Raw genomic sequence first — 17,279 nt, 5'->3', positions numbered from 1 at the left:
AATATTTTTGATTATATAACAAGTTTTAAATTATTGAAATGTCTTGTTGAAGTTAGCAAAGCGTGATGAGACATTAAAAGGGAGGCATGAAATGAGCCTTTTTTCATTTGTTACACATGGGAAAAGCATGTGCTGTCAATCCCCTCTTATCCATGGAAGTGAGTAGGGCAATACAGACAGGAACATTTCATATAAGCATTTTTTTTTTTTTGAAAAATAGCTGTTAAGAAGAAGCAATACTAAAGGTATTAAGCTTCAGATATGTGACATATTGCCTTTCATAAATCTAGGTCTTTTAAAAAATACTTTTGTAGTATTTTAAATTCTCTATTCTGTGTTGGTCAGGCAGCTATGAAAACATTCCATATGACAAGAATATCAAAGAAGATAAACTTTAAAGAGATTTAGAAAAACAAAAATGTTGAATTCTATTCAAGTTAAATTTTTATAGTAAAGAATTTAGTATCTGATATTTATGTTGTTTGGTGTCAACTGCAATTTAAATGCAAAACCTAATCTGGATCTAAATGAGTTTCTTTGACACCATAAACTAAAAATATCTTCTAATAGAGAGTTCAGGTGACATTTATGGATGTTATTTCCACGTAAATAACAATAATCTTGGACTAAATTCCAATCCTGGAAAAAGGTATGTGTATTTTTATAATGAAATCTATCATGGGGTAAAGGAAAGAAGTAACATCAGTGGGGCTGTTTTTCAAATTTAAATTCTATGCCTTTAATTTCTTTTCCTATACAAGGAAAAGAAATATTTCATATGCTATATCAACAAGTCTCAAACCAATTGAATGGTGCAAGAAAGTAAACTCACTCATTCAGATCTGATCCAGTAAAAACAAGACTAAGTTAAGTATTTCATGTTAAGTTTGGAAAATATTACCACCGAACTGGGTAGGTTCCTGAAACCCCAGGCCATTTTTTCATCTGGCACTGTGGTCAGAAAACTGTTCCAAGTGTAGCACTCAATCCCACCGGCCCACCAACTTTTCAAAAACCACACTTTCTTGTGAATGAGAGAAGAACCAGACATTTTGTCAATGCATTTGCCATAGGAACAACTTCATGTTCTTACTTGTATTTATATACAATCCAGTTTATGTTAAACTTCTTTCTGTCTACCTGCAAGCTGTTCTCTTTTTTCTTCCTTCTGCAAAGTTATTTAAATACTTCATACACAGAAAGCTCAGTTTTAATCTGAATTAACAATGCCTTTATAAAAATGTGGCCAGACATTCCATTTTCACTGGCTTAATATATATAAACTTTTTAAAAAGCTCTTGGCTTTTGTATTGGCATTTGTTTGTAACTATATCGTTGCCATATATCCAATTATCTCTTTTATTTATTCTTTTAATAAAAGAGCACAGAGAATAAATTAATTGAATAAAATGTTAAAGACAAAAAACATTTCAGCAACTAAATTTTCACCAATAGCGCATGATCGGTTAGCTATGAAATTGACCTTATAGTAAAATGAATTAAGTTTGATTTAGGCAATATTTAAAATCAGAAAATTTTTTGACTGGACCTCTGAACTTAATTTTCCTTTGTCGTAAACAGTTAAACAGTCCACCAATTTGGGAAGAGATGAGTGCCAATGGTGAAAACATTGTAGAGGTGACAGTTGCATGCCATATGCCGAAATTCTTTTACAAATGGAATAATATTTAGATTCAAAATCGGTTTGAACACAATGTTGTGGGGTTTTTTGTTGTTATGTTGTTTTAACATAGTCATTTAAATATTAACTTGTGAGTATTGGGGGAAAAGACTACCAGAATATATTTGTCTCCTGAAGACTCTGACCAAAACTAATTTTTCTACCCTATTATCTGTCTTATTGGGGTTATTCATAGCAGTTAAAGATAAAAATCATTTATATTCCTCTTTCTACCTTACCCATTGTCCAGAAGTTCTCCATTTTATTCCTATTTTATTTCCTAACACTTCTCGGTATATCCTGAGTATAAGTTTAAGGCCTCAGTGTCTCTCCTCATAAATAGTTCTGTGGGCTGCAACAGTGAACACTGAAATTTGTGAGAATGTTGCCCCTAGAGCTGTACAGGGCACAGTCCAGATGGATGTGCGATTCTCGTAGTTACAACGGTAGTTACCGGTGCCTCTGCTCTGGTCTTATCGATTTTGCAGCTATCCTCTAATCCTCAATTAAAGTTTATTTTTTAAGTGAAAGTTGGATTTATAACATTCCTAGTTTCTCAGTGACTCTAGGAAATAATTCTTATACGAAATAATTCTCATCTCCACCTATTTGATTATCCAGTTCCCTACACTCAACACATTTATGCTGGGGCCTTATCAATTGATTATCCAGTTTCCTACACTCAACACATTTATGCTGAGTCCTCTAAACACGTTTCTTGCCTCTGTGGTCCACGTTACTCTGCCTGAATTGGCATTTGTACTCTTGTCTGCCCAAAGAATATAATTCGTTCTTGAAAAATTTACTGTTTCGACCCTCATTAAGCCTATACTTTCCTGATCTCACACTAAATACAATCAGTCACTCTTTCCTCTATGCTTAATTTGCTGTTTGAACATACTTTACTAATAATCCTACTATCTTACATTAAAATCATTTAAACTTACCAGAGGGTGAGTTTTTTGAGGGCAGGGTAAATACATTTCATCTTTGGATGAAATTCTCCATCACCATACTTCACCTATAGTACATACCTACCAATTTGTATTAAAACAAATCATACATATAATAAAATGTTAATATAGAATGTTTCTCTCGAAGGCCAATTTTCTTTATAAAATTGTAATGCTGAGCTTTATGTTTCCTCATAATATCCATTTCAGGATTAATGTAAATTAATTTGAATGAAAATCAATTGTGTTGTTTATCATAAACATAAATTTATTGCTCCTGAAATTATTTCCCCTACTTATTAAATCAATGGCATATCGATATGTATCTGTTTGTGTCAAAAGGTAAGAGATAAAGCCAACAAAGTAGTTTTTTTCAAAATTTATGAAATTCACCCAGCCATTGATTAAGCAATTCTTAAAGTCTCAATTGTTTGAAACTTAAATTAAAAGTTTATTTGGTCATTGTATTAGTTTGCCTTGCTGCTGTAACAAAATACCACAAACTGGATGGCTTAAACAACAAATATTTATTGTCTCACAGTTCTAGAAGCTAGAAGTCCAAGATCGAACTGCCAGCAGAGTTTATTCCTTGTGAGAGCTGTGAGAAAAAAATCTGTTTTATGACTCTCCTCTAGCTTCTGATGATTTGCTGGCTATCTTCATCGTTCTTTGGTTTGTAAAGTCTTCACCCCAGTCTCTGCCTTCATCTTCACGTGTGCATTCTTCCTGTGTGTGTGTCTCTCTCTCCAAATTTCCTCTTTTTATGAGGACAAGTTATATAAGATTAAAGCCCACCCTGATTACCTTGTTTTAGCTGAGTCACTTATGTAAAGACTGTATTGCCAAATAAGGTCACATACTAAGATAATGAGAGTTAGTCTGTCAACATGTAGATTTGGGGGAGACACAATTCAACTCATAATGGTCACCATAGAGTAAATATGTCACCATAGAATATGTGAGATAGAAGATTATATATTGCAAAAAAAAAAAAGCTTAAGAAGGCAATTTATGATTGTCAAAAAAGTGGAATGACCATTTAACAGAGGCAAGGTATATACTGTATAGATGACTTCAGTACAATATGTCTAATATGTCTAAGTGGTATAACATTGCAAGTATTATTTTCCTCCTGGATGTTGCAAAAACATCAGAATTTTTTGTAAATTATTTGGGTAGAGTCTTATTGATTCAGTAACAGTTTATTCAGTGACAGTTATAGCTCCATTTAAGTAAAATACAAGAAAAGTAATGGCAAAAGAAAATAAAAAAAGTGATAGATGAAAGATTGATATGGTCCATATCTGTGGTTTTTAGAGATTTTATTATATTCTTTCACTGATTTGCAGTTGATAAAAATTAAAGCATATGTTAATGTATGCTTTTATGCTAACCATGTTTCTACTTTTATTAAAAAGAAATTACCATTTGACGTGTTTAAGTAAATCACATCACAATTTTATTTTTTCTGTATCTCTCTATTATTCTTATCCTATATCTCACATTAAATTACTTTCTCCTAAAAATAATGTACTTCGGTTACTTTGATAAATTGGAAACATAAAATTATTTTTCTTGTTGTTTCCAAAGAGGAACAGTGCTTCCATATAATTGACAGCAAATTAAATTCTTTTGGGAAAAAAAAAAAAAAAGATGAAAGGTATACATTTCAATACATTCAAAATATATATCAAAAAAAAAAATCTTGTCTCTCAGTGTACAAGTCATTTGTTCTGTATTTCTTTTGATATGTCACTTGATTACAAAAAGAGACCTTGAGGATTAATGGAGAAAGCCATGTATATTGTCAGCATTCACTTAATCCAACCAGTTTGTTAATAAGGATTAAACAAGCAATCATTATGTGTGTAACAGTATGAGACAACATGTGAAATATGAGAATAAGATATGATCCCTGCCTTAAAGATCTTAGCATATACTTAGGAGACACAACTAATATGTTTCAAATATAAATACTGTATACTATAATCTATATCTGCAAAATACATTTAGTGCCAAAAAATATATATTAGAATGTTACATAGAAGATAGACATTTTTGTTATGCATTTTTTTCTAAGCTCTGAATTATATGTTAAAAAGGTATTTAGTACTTGTAGTTCCAAGGCAAGCCATATTAGAGACTCAGGGAAAAGAAAAAAATCAGTAATACTGCTTCTATTTTTATTTAACTTCTTAGATCTTATCATGGAATTTTGGCATTTATTTTTATTTTTTTAATTTCTTTTTTATTATTTATGCCTACAGCACCTAGTCTTCCTAAGTGGTCTTCCATCCAAGTACTAACCGAGATCAGACATGGGGCTTGTTCAGGGTGGCATGGCCGTAAACCATGGACAGTGGCTCCACTGGGGCCCAAACCAAGGACCTTCTGCGTATAAAGCAGACGTGCTAACCGCTACACTGTGGAACCACATCCTAATTTTTATTTTTAAAATACAGTATAGATTATTTATCTATCTTTATTATTGAATGTTTTTTGGCACCCTCTTAAGTTTTGTACCCAAAGTGAGTGCCTCGCTGAGCTCACTCTAGTCCCGGCTCTACGTACTTATATTAAATGCACTTTTCCCTTGTTTACCTTGTGTATTAAGGATGTCCTAATTAAAAAATAATAATAATAACTTGGTGCTTCAGTTGCCATTTTGCATGGGGTTTGTATTTTTTTTAATGTTCCTTATTTTTTATGAACTAATTGCTGTACACCACCAAACCATAGCAAAATTAGACATTCACAGACAAAGATCTCGGCTTTCACTAGATTTTTGTGTAGTCTACTTATTCATGTGCAAGCCTTTAGCAAAGTCACTATGCATCTTAATCCTTTTGTCATTTTGGATTGTAAAAGGTTTATAAAGTGTGCTTTGGAAAGCGTGACTGGGGTACCTTGGGAGAAAAAAGCGACTTATGAGCAGAAAGTGTCTATATTTGCTTGTTAAGTTTATGAACTGTATGTCTATAACACAGCCTTTCAATTAGATTTTTTTTCTTTGATGCGCAGTTTGAGAATATATATAGTAGAAAATATTTTATTAACTGAGATTTCGTGTATTTCTGGTATGAGTCTGAATTGCTGACTTAACCAGCATTCAGTGATTTTAGATTTTATGCTTTGGCTGGAAGTAATCTGGGAAGAAGAAAAGCACAAGCGATCATATGCCCCTGTTTGAGAGGGTATTCAACCTTATCAAATTGCCGTGTGCTGCTTTCTTCAGTGGGCTTTCCTGCCAAAGACTGCACTGGCATTAAAAGGCAATTATTTCTCAATCTTAGAGTCCGGCAAGGTTTCCAGAGCCACATAACAAAGAGACATACAAGCCCCCCACCAGCACGGTGAGCATGGGATTATTTCACAGCACAGATTGGACTAATATTGTAGCCTGCAGTCCTCCTGGCTCCTTGGAGTGAGGAGTTTCCAGTATTTTGAAGAGCAATTACTACAAGTGAAAAATCTTTATCTCTACTCCTATTCTTTAAGATCTAAAAACAAAACAAAACAAAACAAAACTTCTGAAAATATTTCTGTCTCTGAAATGTTTTTAAATGCTATTGCTAAAATTGTCTCTTTTTTTTTTATTTGGAGCTTTAAAGTGGAGTGACTACATTGATAAAACAAAGTATTTTTCTGACCATTGGATGGTACATGCTATATTTTCTAATTGTATAATCAAGATTTATTAGAAATAATTTTGTAGAAGAAGAAACTAATTCATTAAAAATCTAAATGACTTAGTGGCTCATTTGTATTTAGTGACAGACCTGCTTTGGAACCGAGGTTTCTTACCTATAACTGCAAAAGGCATTGATTGAATTTCTCGGACAGTTGAGTAGAAATTTCAGTATAACTTCACTAAAGATAAAAATGTTAAGAAAAGGGTGTTCTAATTAGCAAAGGATTTTTTATTTGTTTGTTTATTTGTTTGTTTGTTTGTTTTCCTGACTATAGTGTAGCCATCAAAAATGGTAGGTGCTATGGACTGATTGTATCTCCTCCAAATTCATATGTTGAAACCTTAATCCTCAATGTCTGTGGAAGCAGGGCCTTTTGGAAATGTTTAGGATTAGATTGTCATGAGGCTGGAGACCCCATGATGGTATTAGTGTCCTTATAAAAAGATGAGAAGATGACAGCTTTTTCTCTTCACCATGAGAGGATACAGGGAGAAGGTAGTTCTCTGAATCAGAAGAGGGGACAAGAATTCACCATACTGGACCTATGATCTCAGCCTTCCAAACTGAGAAATGAATGTCTGTTATTTGTGCCATTCAACCCATGGTATTCTGTTTTAGTTGTCTGAACTAAGGCAATAGAGGAAATATTTGTTGGTAAAAACACAAGTGTGTGAGACCTCTTAAGCAAAGAACTTGAGCTCTACTCCACGTGGAATAAAGAGACAGGAGGAGTTTCTATCAAGAAGGGACATAACTCTCTCATTCAAGATTATTACACCATGCACATAGGCTGAGGATATTTTCCCTCTTTTCTCCTGTCATTACACCTCTGCTTCCTTTCTCCTCTAGGTAACTCTTACTTATGATACGTCCATATGTATTCACATGTGCATGCACTCACAGCCACCCATGCACACAAACACACGTACGCACCCAACAATCCCTCACTTCCACAAATAATACATTTTTTTCTTTTTTTCTAATTTTATTGAGAAATAATTGACATTCATCATTGTATAAGTTTGAAGCATGATGGTTTGATTTACATATGTTGTGAAATGATTAGCACAGTAGGTTCAGCTAACATCTATCTTCTCATATAAAGAAAAGAAAAGAAAAAAAAGAATAAATGAAGAAAATCTCCTTGTGATGAGAACTCTTAGGATTTATTCTCTTAATAACTTTCCTATGTGTCATATAGCAGTGTTAGCTATAGTCAGCACGTCACACATCAGTTCCCTAGTACTTATTTATCTTGTAACTGGAAGTTTATATTTTTTGATAACCTTCCCTCAATTCTGCCTTCCCCCACCCCTTGCCTCTTACAAACACAAGTCTGATCTCTTTTTTTTTTGTGAATTTGCTTGTTTGTTTTTAGATTTCACATATAAGTGAGATCATATAGTTTTTGTCTTTCTCTTCTGACTTATTTTACTTAGCATAATGCTTTCAAGATCCATTTATATTGTCAAATGATAGTATTTCCTCATTTTTAGGCTGAATAATATTTCATTGTAGGTATCACATGTTTATTGATTTATCCATGATGAATACTTTGGTTGTTTCTGTGTCATGACTGTTGTAAATAATGCTGCTATGATCATGGAGGCACGGATATCTTTTTTGATTGGTGTTTTTGTTACCTTTGGATGTATTCCCAGAAGTGGAATTGTTAGATAATATGGTAGTTCTGTTTTTAGTTTTTTGAGAATCCTCCATATTGTTTTCCTTAGTTACTGCACCAATTTACAATTCCACCAACAGTGAGCAAGGGTTCAACTTTTCTCCTCATTTACTCCAACATTCATTATCTTTTGTCTTTTTGATGATGGTCATTCTAATAGATGTAGGAAGATATCTCATTGTGATTAAATTTGCATTTCCCTAATGACTAGTGATGTTACACATCTTTTCATGTACCTGTTGGCCTTTCATATATCTTTGGAGAAATGTCCTTTGCCCATTTTTTAATTGGGTTACCTTTTCTTTTTTTTTGCAATTGAGTTGTGTGAGTTCTGTATATGTTTTGGATATTAACCCCTTATCAAACATATGGTTTGCAAATACTTTTTTTGCATTTTGTAAGTTCTCTTTTCACTTTGTTAATGATTTATTTTGCTGTGTAGAAGCTTTTCGGTTTGATGTTGTCCGACTTGCTTATTTTTTATTTTGTTGCTCATGCTTTAGGTGTCATATCCAAGAAATCATTACTAAGGTCCATATCAAGGAACTTTATTCCTGTTTCTTCTAGGAGTTTCATGGCTTCAGGTTTTACATTTATGTTTTTAATCCATTTGAGTTAATTTTTATTAGTGGTATAAAATATGGGTAAGATTCTTTTACAAGTGAATATACAATTATCCCAACACCATTTATTGAAGATACTGTCTTTTCTCCATTGAGTATTCTTGGATCCCTTAGCTAATATTAGTTGACCATATAGGCTTGGGTTTATTTCTGGGCTCTTAATTCTGTTCCATTGGCCTACCTGTCTATTTTTATGCAAGTATCATACTGTTTCAATGATTATAGCTTTATACTATAGCATGACACCAGGAAGTCTGATATTTCCTGTTTTTATCTTTTTCAGGATTTATTTGCCTATCTTGGGTCTTTTGTGGTTCTGTATAAATTTGAGAAATGTTTTTTCTACTTCTGTAAAAGGATGCCATTGGAATCTTGATAGGGATTACGTGGAATGTATAGATGGCTTTCGGTAGTATTGTCATTTTGACAATACTGATTTTTCCAGTCCATAAACATGGACTACCTCTCCATTTATTTATGTTTTCTTTCATTAATGACTTATAGTTTTCTCAATAGAATCTTTCACCTTTTTAGTGAAATTTATTCCTAAGTATTTTATTGTTTCTGATGCTATTATAAATGGGATCAATTTTCTTAGTTCTTTTTCAGAAATTCTGTTGTTAGTGTATAGAATCATTAATGATTTTGTATGTTAATTTTGTATCCTGTAACTTTATTGGATTCATTGATTAGATCTAACAGAATTTGGTTCAGTCTTTAGGATTTTCTATACATAAAATTATGTCATCTGCAAATAGACAATTTTACTTCTTTTCTAATTCTAATACCTTTTATTTTATTTTATTTTTGCCTGATTGTTCTATCCAAGATTTTCAGCACTGTGTTGAATAGGAGTGGTGAGATTGGGAAACCTTGTGTTATTCCTGATTTTAGAGGATAAGCTTTTCACCTTTCGCCATTGAATATGATATTAGCTGTAGGCTTGTTATACGTTATAGTAATTGGTCTACTTTGATTTTCTATTTCTTCCTGATTCAGTCTTGGTTGTAATTTGTTCATGTCTTCCAGGTTGCCCAGTTTCTTGACATACGGCCTCTTCTGATTTTTGAATTTCTGTGATATCAGTAATAATGTCTCCTTTTTAATTTATAATTTTATTGATTTACATTTTTTCTCTTTTATCCTTGGTTAGTCAAGCTAAGGATTTGTTAAGTTTATCCTTCCAAAGAACCAACTCCTATTTTGTTAATCTTTTCTATTGTTTTTCTGTTCTCCATTTTATTTATTTCTAGTTTAGTTTTTATTTCCTTTCTTCTCTACTAACTTTGGGCTCATTTTATTTTCTTTTTCACATTCCTTGAGGCATAGAGCTAGTTTGTTTATCAAGGATCTTTCTTGCTTCTTAATGTAGGTGTTTATTACTATGAACTTTCCTCTTAGAACCACTTTTGCTACATTCCATAAGTTCTGTGCATGAATAATACTTTTTGAGGACAGTATTATCAAAATATGCTGTGCATGAATAATACTTTTTGAGGACAGTATTATCAAAATATATATTTAGAATTAAGAAAAAAAGTTTCCATAAACCAAAAATAACAAATATTTGTCTCAGCAAGGATGCAGTTCTGCTAAATAAGTACCCAATTTTTGAAAATAATCACTATTTCAACAATTTTTAAGTCATAGTCATAACTTACTTATGAGATTAGTAGAAATTTTACATTTTTTTTCCCCCAAGAACAATGAATGAAAACTTGCTTTACATTTATTTAATATAAAAAATAATTCTAGGGATTTTGTCAAAAAATGTATTTCTTTCAAAGTTTAACTCTTGAAATTTCTGAATTCATCTCCATAGACAAAAATTGCTAGTTACTTGGATACATTCTATTTTAAAGAAAAAAAAATTAATTTTTATAGTGTGGTGGGGGTTAAAGGTTTTCTTACTTAGCCAACTGAATAGAATGTTGTGCCTGGAAAACAATCCAGGACTTGAGATAAAGAAAATAATATTGGATTCTTCAACATTGAGCAGACATTTAAAGCCAAAGATGTGAACAAGATAATGAGAGGAGGAAGAGCAGAGTTAAAAGAGAAAGGTACAGAAAACTGTGCCTTTCACATCACAAACATTTAAGATACAAATATAGAAAGAAACCAAGGGGCCAATGAAATAGTATGGGGGCTACAGACTGAAAGAAAGCCCTTCATAAAAGGAAATCAGGTCAGCAGTATTAAATTTTGCTAGATATCAGATAAGATATGGACTGACAGTCTTCCATAGAACTTGGGGCAAGGCAATCATGTGAAGCATTGTTGAGAGCAGTTTCAGTGGAGTTATGAGAGGGCAATATAGATGACACAGCTGAAGGTGAGTGAAATGTGTTTGCAGTGGTCAGTAAATATTTAGACTTTTAATAAAAGAATCCAAGAGACCAGTAGCTGAAAGGAAAGAGGTTTCATGGAGGGATTGTTAAAGGTTAGGTATTTGGATTTGTTTTATGCTTTTCATTCTAATATAGAAAAAGTCTGTCTGTTGAATACCGGTGGGAGGTACCCAGAGGAAAGGGAGTGGTTGGAAATCTCAGAAAGAAAAGAAAATCTATGGAGTAAAATCTCTGAGGAAAGAGGAATCCAGGACATGGGTCTTAGAGAAGGAGGGAAGGTTCCTCCAGACAAAAAGAAAAAGAGGAGTATATATGCAGATCAGTTTGCAAGGTTGGTGTCAAAATGTTAAAAAGCTTCCTTTCTGATAATTTTTAACTCTGTGAATAAAGAGGTATAGCTATTTGCTACGAAGGAAATGAGGGTTTGTGAAATGAGAGGTTTGAGCTAAATATATCTCTTCAGATGTCTATCAACCAGAATTAATTTTTTTTCAAAATCATTCTTTATTTCAAATAATCTCTTTCTCTCCTCTTTCTTTCAAAGTTTAATTCTTCTGGTTTTACAGTTTTTTGGACTTCTTTTTCTCGATTTGAATCTAGTCCCTACGTATTTCCAACCCATCCAGGAAGTCATCAGTGTCATTGATTCTTTCTTCCCAGTGTCTTTCATGTCATTATTCATTTGTCTTATACTATACTGGTATTATGTCCATAATCAATAAATCATTTAAATAGTTGTTATTTGGTTTTAGCAACTCTCTCTTTTTTTCATCATGCCTTGCATTGTTGGTAGATTACTAAAAGCTAAATTTCTTAGCCAACAACATGCTGTAGCACCCTAATTTCTCCCTCTTTCTTTCTTTCACACACACACACACACACACACACACACATACACGCCCCTCTTGCTTCCTACTCTTCTTTCCATCTCACCAGTGCAATTCTAGTCACACTAGTCTCTCTGCTTTTCTTTCACAGATCCATTGCTCCCCTTTTTAAGGCCTTTACACTGGTAATTCTCTCTGTCTGTAATGATCCCCGCATTCCTCTACATATTTTCTTCACCTTCATAAGGCCTGTTTTGAACATCTTCTCTAAAATTTCAACCTGTCCTGACTGTAACTACTGATCATATTCATCTTGTTCTACATATCACCTTTTCATATACTCTGATATTTATGTTTATTATATTCGATTTAAGTGTTTATCTCTTTTTTCTAGAATGTAAGATCCATGAGAACAAAGTTTTTTTTTTATTGTCTTTTTTTTGTTCAATGATATATCTCAACCCCTGGAGCATTTCCTGATATGTAATAGGTCTTAGATAGATAAATGTGTGTTGAATTAATAAATTAATTATGTTTACTCTATAAAATAACTTTACAACAATATAGAAAAGGCAGTTGTTAAAAGGCATTGGATTTGCATAACAGAAAATTCAACCTTGACAGTTTATTCAAATTAGATACTTATTGATGATGCTAATATTGAAGAGATAGTTGAGTTCTGTGAATGTGAAGTCTTTCCATTTGTAAAATGTTATGATTCTCTATGCCCGATCAAAAAGAGTTGAGTCTGTTTAGGTGCTAAAAGTATAATAGAGTCCAATTATAAAATTATTTATTTAATAACTATTATAAGACATTCAGTCTTTTGAGATTGGATTATATAAAGAGAAGAAGACAAAAATATCCCACTCACATACAAATTAAATCTGAGGAGAAGACAGGCAAGAGACTATTAATGAGGATAACAATTTTAGGGAGATACAATTTCTATTAAAACAACAACACAAAGTGAGATTTGGGAGCTAACCAATGTTAATGAAGCTAATTAGAGAATGCAATTAGGAAATGAAATAAGAGCTAAACCTTGAATGATGAGAAGACATCACTAGTGCAAATACCTGGGGATAGAATGTCACAGGAGAAAGGAACAGCAGTACCCAAAGGTCCAGAGGGTAGCTGACCTATTTGAGATACAAAGAGAATGCCTGTAGGAGAAAGTGAGGAATGTGGTGTAGAGTCAAGAGGTAGACACAGCTGGGGTCTTATTGGTGATGCTAATATTGAAGAGATAGTTGAGCTCTATAATCACTATAGACATCTTCCTACTTTGGATAATCATGTTTTACATTTATAAAAAATTAGTTTAAAACACTTTATCTGAACAACTAAATATGTTTAATAACATACTTGTAGTCACGAAACAGATGTAATTAATGTTTTCTTGTTAGACTTTTATTTTTGACATGTTTTTCTTAACTTCTGAGAATAAATAGACTCTCTCCACTTTAAATATTTTTTCTTAAGCTAAATTTACTTTTCCATGGATAAAATGTTCTTTATTTGATATTCTCTGCACAAATGTATTAAGAAAGCCAATTCTTTTCTGTATATGTATAGCTATTTTTCTGAGGTCTCAAAAGAACACATTATGCTATAATATTCTGAAGATTTATTTGTAAAACTTCTAGAAGGAAAAAAGGAAAACCACAAAAAATTTTGAAGCAGGGGATGAAAAGTGAACACAGTAGCTTGTTGAAATATGGTTAGGAAATGATGAGGTGAACTGTAGAAAACAAACTTAGAATTCTCTTCAAGCCTAGAAAATTATTGGAGTTAAGAACCCTTGAACTGATAAGTCATGAAGGAAAAGTTTCAGTTAAGGTAAAATATGTGGATTCTAAAAGAAAAGGAAAATTGTGACTCTCTTTAATCATTTAATATCAAGAACATACAGGCCATTTTGACTCTTGTTCTTTGAAATTATAACTCAAAATTCAATGTTTTAAAAACTTTAAAAATAAACATTAGCCTTCAATATTAGTAAATTATAGTAGATGATTACAACATTTGAAAAATGTTTTGTTAATGGCCCTTGATTTCCTAGAAACATTATCTTGTATTATAAAATGTTTTCTGTTATTAAAAAAATAAAAGAAATGACACAACTCTTTTTTAAATAGTATGTTACTGTCTAGTTATTTTTAATCTGTTATTTAGTTCTTTAAAAAAATAAATCTGACACCATTTAGTTTTTGCTAAGAACAATTTATTTATGGATGTTTTCTAGTCTTATTTTCTCACTTCAATATTTTTCTGTAACATAGAAAACTAGAATAGACAAACTAGATGTGTCCAGACAATATATCTTGACAACTCATACATTTGTCTAAGATATATCTGTACAAACTAGAATACAGCTAGACAAACTAGACATATTTACAAAATATACCTGGACACCTTATGTATTAATCTTTACTTCAGACAGTTTAAGTGGATTTCTTTTCCACATTGAAAGAAATTCTTAAGATCTCAATATCTTTCTCTTATTTGTTTTTAAATTGCCCTGTCACACTAAAAATAACTTTACTTATGTTTTGCCCAAATATAATGAAATTGTTAAGAGTAGTTAACCTTAGTTCTGAGGAACTAAAGAAGAGGACAGTTGGAGGATGACGAGACTCTCATTTTTTACCCTTTATACTTTAGGATTGATCGAATTTATTATTAATATGTATAAATTTGTTTTCTTGAAGACAAGTACAAACCCTGCTATTAAAAAAAAAAAACAAAGAAACAGAATTTGCACACAGATGTTTATAGCAGTTTTATTTGTTAATTGCCCAAACTTGGAAGCAATGATGTCCTAAAGTAAACTATAAGACATCTAAACAATGGAATATTACTCAGTGCTAAATACAAGTGAGCTACCAAGCCATGAAAATACATGCAGGAAATTTAAATATATATTATTAAATGAAAGAAGCCAATCTGAAAAGGTTACATGCTATATGATTCCAACTATTTGACATTCTGGAAAAGGCAAAACTGTGGAGACAGTAAAAAGATCAGTAGTTGCCAGAGGTTGCAGTTGGGGATGGGAGGATGACTAGGCAGAACACAAGGATTTTCAGACAGTGAACCCATTCTGTATAATACTATAATGATGGATAAATGTCATTATACATTTATTCAAACTCAAAGAATGACTTATTTCACTTAGCATATTACCCTTGAGAGAAATAAGTCAGACAAAGAAAAACAAATGACATATTTCACTTATATGTGAAATCTAAAGAACAAACTAAACGAAGAAACAAAACAGAAACAAATTCATAGATACAGAAAACATTTTCATGGTTGCCAGATGGGAGGAACGTTGGGGGAATGGATATAAAAAGGGAAAAGATTAAAGAGTACAAATTGATAGTTATAAAATAATCATGAATATGTAAAGTATAGCATAAGGAGTATAGTAATAATATTGTAATAACTATGGATGGTGTCAAATGGGTACAGGATTTATTGGCGTGATCACTTTGCACGTTATATAAATGTCTAATCACTATGTTATATACCTGAAATTAATATAATTTCATATGTCAACTGTAATTACAAAATTAAAAAATTAAAAAAAAAAAAACTCATAGAAAGTACAACACTAAAAGTAAACTCTAAGGTAAACTATGGACTGCCATTAGTGGGCGTCAAGGCTCCAGAACGTGACTGGAGCAGTAATGCCAGCCAGCTTGGCCCCGGCAGGACTCTCCAAGGTCTGCGGTCCGGTTGAAAGATGTCAGCCCTCATTACCCAGTTTAAGTATGTCGATGAAAATCAGGATCTCTACATTAAGAAACTTGCGGAATGAATGGCCATCCAGAGTGTGTATCCCCGAGGCCCCGAGAAGAGAGGGGAGATCAGAAGGATAGTGGAAGTCACAGCTGGGTACATCAAGCAGCTGGGCGGCTCTGTGGAACTGGTGGATATGGGAAAACAGAAGCTCCCTGAAGGCTCAGAGATACCACTTCCTCCCATTTTACTTGGCAAACTGGGCTCCGACCCCCAGAAGAAACCGGTGTGTGTGTGTGGACATCTGGATGTTGCAGCCGGCAGCCCTGGAAGACGGCTGGGACAGCGAGCCCTTTACCTTGGTGGAGCGAGACGGCAAATTGTATTCGAGAGGTACAAGGGCTGATAAGGGGCCGGTGGCCGGCTGGATGAACGCCCTGGAAGCCTTCCAGGAAACAAGTCGAGAAGTGCCTGTCAACATTCGCATCTGTCTGGAAGGCATGGAGGAGCGGGGCTCCGAAGGCCTAGATGAACTGATTTTTGCCCGAAAAGACACATTCTAAAGACGTGGACTACTTCTGCATCTCTGACAACTACTGGCTGGAAGAGAAGAAGCCGTGCATCACATACGGTCTCAGGGGCATTTGCTACTTCCTCATCGAGGTGGAATGTAGTGACAGAGACCTGCACTCACGTGTATGGGGGCTCGGTGCACGAGGCCATGACAGACCTCATTGCGCTGATGGGCTCCTTGCTGGACAGGAAGGAGAAGATCCTCATCCCTGGCCTCCACGGGGCCGAGGCCCCCATGACGGAGGAGGAACTGGAGCTGTACTACAAGATAAACTTTGACCCGCAGAATACGCCAAGGACATGGGGGCAGAGACTCTGCCGCACGACTGCAAGAAGGACATCCCGATGCACAGGTGGCGGTACCCGTCCCTGTCCCTCCAGGGGATTGAAGGCGCCTTCTCCAGGGCAGGGGCCAAGACAGTGATTCCGAGGAAGATGCTGGGCAATTTCTCCATCAGGCTCGTATCGAACATGACTCCGGAGGCCATGAGCGAGCAGATCACAAGCTACCTAAGAAGTTTGCTGAGCTGCGCAGCCCCAAGTTCCAAGTGCACATGGGCCATGGTGGGAAGCCCTGGGTGTCCGACTTCAACCACCTCACTACATGGCTGGGAAGAAAGTGCTGAAAACAGTTTTTGGTGTGGAGCCGGACTTAACCAGGGAAGTGACAGTATTCCTGTGACTTTGACTTTCAGGAGGCCACAGGCAAGAATGTTATGCTGTTGCCTATGGGGTCAGCCGAAGACGGCGCCCACTCCCAGAATGAAAAGCTCAACAGGCATAACTACGTAGAAGGAACCAGAATACTGGCTGTGTACCTATATGAAATGGCTCAGCTGAAGAACTGAGGGCTCCGCGTCCCTGGGAGCACCACCGAAAGAACCCCGCCCTCCACCCTCGTCTTCTTCTGGTCGCTCAGGAAGGCAGTTGTCTGTCCCCTTTCCCTCCTGTCAGGCCGCGCACAGACTTCTCATAGTGGACACGGGGACATCCACCTGTCTTGAGGGAGTTACCTCCAGGAGGCAATTTCAACATGTTCAGCCCTGGAGTCTTATAAATGACCCTGAATGACAGCTGAACTCTCAGGGGGCAGCATAACTTGTTCTCCACAAAATAGGCACAGCCTAACGACGTGAGCTCTTCCGTAG

The 17,279-nt window shown here is 34.4% G+C and overlaps 1 pseudogene; it reads left to right on the top strand.

The window, feature by feature from the left end:
* The first annotated feature begins 15,562 nt into the window (after positions 1 to 15,562).
* On the top strand, positions 15,563 to 16,979 carry LOC120591607 (cytosolic non-specific dipeptidase-like; annotated as a pseudogene).
* The last annotated feature ends 300 nt before the right edge of the window (positions 16,980 to 17,279 follow it).

This window comes from Pteropus medius, unplaced genomic scaffold (assembly GCF_902729225.1).
Source record: "Pteropus medius unplaced genomic scaffold, Ma_sr-lr_union100, whole genome shotgun sequence".
NCBI lineage: Eukaryota > Metazoa > Chordata > Mammalia > Chiroptera > Pteropodidae > Pteropus > Pteropus medius.
The sequence above is the reverse complement of the archived record's forward strand: the minus strand, read 5'-3'. Positions and strand labels throughout refer to the sequence as shown.